Genomic DNA, 3,116 nt, shown 5'->3' on the forward strand with positions numbered 1-3,116 from the left:
TGACAAAGTACAACCTAAAGACCCCATATGATGAGCACAATAAACGAAAACAGTGTTCCCTCGCCTGGACGTGGGTCACCGGGACCCCACTCTGGAGCCAGACCTCGAGGTAGGGCATGCTGGTGAGCGCCTGGTCGCTGGGCTTTTACTCGTGGAGCCCAGCCGGGTACAGCCCGAAGAGGAGACATGGGCCCCCCTTTCCAATGGCTCACCACCTGTGGGAGGGGCCAAAGGGGTCAGGTGCAATGTGGGATGGGTGGTGGCAGAGGGCGGTCCGATCCTCGGCTACAGAAGCTGCCTATTGGGACATGGAATGTCACCTCTCTGGTGGCGAAGAAGCCTGAGCTGGTGTGTGAGTTTGAGAGGTTCCAGCTAAATAGTCGGACTCACCTTGATGCATGGCTCAGGAACCAGTTTCTTTGAGAGGGGTTGGACACTCTTCCACTCTGGAGTTGCCCCTGTCGGGAGGCGCCGAGCAGGAGTGGGCATACTTGTTGCCCCCATCTTGGTGCCTGTACGTTGGGGTTCACCCCGGTGAACGAGAGGGTAGCCTCCCTTTGCCTACGTGTGGGGGGACGGGTTCTGACTGTTGTTTGTGCTTATGCGTCAAATGGCAGCTCAGATTACCCACCCTTTTTGAAGTCCTTAGTGGGGGTACTGGAGAGTGCGCCTCCTGGGGGCTCCCTTGTTCTACTGGGAGACTTCAACGCTCACGTGGGCAATGACATTGAGACCTGGAGGAGTGTGTTTGGGAGGAACGGCCCCCCTGATCTGAACCCGAGTGGTGTTCTGTTGTTGGACTTCTGTGTTCGTCATGGATTGTCCATAACAAACACCATGCTCAAGCATAAGTGTATCCATATGTGCTCTTGGCACCAGGACACCTTAGGCCACAGTTTGTTGATCAACTTTGTTGTCATCTCATCTGATCTGCGACCACATGTCTTGGGCACTCGGGTAAAGAGAGGGGTGGAGCTGTCCACTGACCACAACCTGTTCGTGAGTTGGCTCAGATAGTGGGGGAGGATGCCAGTCAGACCTGGCAGACCCAAACGTATTGAGAGGGTCTGCTGGTAACTTCTGGCAGAGCTTTAACTCCCACCTCCGGGAGAGCTACGAACACGTTCTGGGGGAGGCAGGGGACATTGAGTCCGAGTGGGCCATGTTACGCTCCTCTATGGTCGAGGCAGCTTATTGGACCTGTGGCCGCAAGGTTGTCAGTGCCTGTTGCGGTGGTAACCCTTGAACCCGGTGGTGGACACCAGCGGCGAGGGTTGCTGTCAGGCTGAAGAATGAGTCCTTTTTGGCCTGTGGGACCCCGGAAGCAGCTGATGGGTACCGGAAGTCCAAGCGGCATGCGGCTCGGGTGGTCGCTGAGGCAAAAACTCAAGCGTGGGAGGAGTTCTGAGAGGCCATGGAGAATGACTTCCATATGGCTTCGAGGCGATTCTGGTCCGCCATCCGGCGTCTCAGGGGGGAAACGGTATGCCACCAACACCATTTATAGTGGAGGTGCTGTGCTGCTGACCTCAACTCAGGATGTCGTGGGTCAGTGGGCAGAATACTTCGAAGACCTCCTCAATCCCACTGGCATGTCTTCCACTGAGGAAGCGGAGCCTGGGGACTTTGGGTTGGGCTCTCCAATCCCTGATGCTGATGTCACCGAGGTGGTTAAAAGCTCCTTGGTGGCAGGGCCCCAGGGGTGGATGAGATTCACTCGGAGTTCCTTAAGGCTCTGAATTATGTGGGGTTGTGTGGGCTTACACGACTCTGCAATATTGCGTGGACATCGAGGGCAGTTCCCCTGGATTGGTAGACTGGGGTAGTGGTCCCCCTATACAAAAAGGGGCACCGTAGAGTGTATTCCAACTACAATGGGATCACACTCTTAAACCTCCCTGGTAAGGTCTAATCAGGGGTTCTGGAAAGGAGGGTCCATCGGATGGTCAAACCTCGGATTCAGGAGGAGCAGTGTGGTTTTTGTCCTGGTCATGGAACAATGGACCAGCAAGACACACTCAGCAGGTTCCTGCAGGGTGTGGGGGAGTTTGCCTAACCAGACTACATGTGCTGTACATGTACATCGACTGTGTCCCTCGGGGGGCCCTGTGGGAGGTACTCCTGGAGTATGGGGTACCAGGCCCTTTGATATGGGCTGTTAGGTCCCTGTACGACCGGTGTCAGAGCTTGGTCTGCATTGCTGGCAGTAAGTCGGGCTCGTTCCCAGTGAGAGTTGGACTCTGCCAAGGTTGTCCTTTGTCACAGATTCTGTTCATAACTTTTATGGACAGAATTTCTAGGTGCAGCCAAGGTGTTGAAGGGATTCGTTTTGGTGGCCTTAGGATCACTTTTTTTTTTTTTGCAGATGATGTGGTCCTATTGGCTTCAACAAGTCATGATCTACAGCTTTTGCTGAGCGGTTTGCAGCCGAGTGTGATGTGGCCGGGATGAGGATCAGTTCCTACAAATCCGAGGCCATGGTCTTGAGCCGGAAAAGGGTAGAGTGCCCTCTCCGGGTCGGAGAGGAGGTCCTGCCCCAAGTGGAGGAGGTCAAGTATCTCAGGGTCTTGTTCACGAATGAGGGAAAAATGGAGCGTGAGATCGATAGGCGAATAGGTGCAGCGTCGGCAGTGAAGCAGGCGCTGTACCTGTCTGTCATGGTGAAGAGAGAGCTGAGTCAAAAAGCGAATCTCTCAATTTACCGGTCGATCTACGTTCTTACCCTCATCTATTGTCATGAGCTTTGAGTTTTGACCGAAAGAACGAGATCACGGATACAGGTGGCCAATATGAGTTTTCTCCGCAGGGTGTCTGGGCTCTCCCTTAGATATAGGGTGAGAAGCTTGGTCACTCGGGAGGAACTCAGAATTGAGCCACTGCTTCTCCACATCGAGAGGAACCAGTTGAGGTGGCATGGACATCTGGTTAGGTTGCCTCCTGGATGCCTCTCTGGTGAGGTGTTCCAGGCATGGCCCACCGGGAGGAGACCAGAGGAAGTCCTAGGACACGCTGGAGGGACTATATTTTTCGGCTGGCCTGGGAACGCCTTGGGATTCCCCCGGAGGAGCTGGCCCAAGTGGCTGGGGAGAGGGAAGTCTGGGCCTCCCTACTTAGGC

At 54.8% G+C, this 3,116-nt stretch overlaps 1 protein-coding gene across 1 annotated transcript in view; it reads left to right on the plus strand.

The window, feature by feature from the left end:
* The window catches only part of arhgef28a (Rho guanine nucleotide exchange factor (GEF) 28a), a gene marked incomplete at its 3' end in the record, with an annotated part of 35,996 nt that overhangs the window by 6,146 nt on the left and 26,734 nt on the right, over positions 1-3,116 (plus strand).

This window comes from Nematolebias whitei, chromosome 18, assembly GCF_014905685.2.
Source record: "Nematolebias whitei isolate Nwh7 chromosome 18, NemWhi1, whole genome shotgun sequence".
NCBI classification, from domain to species: Eukaryota; Metazoa; Chordata; class Actinopteri; order Cyprinodontiformes; family Rivulidae; genus Nematolebias; species Nematolebias whitei.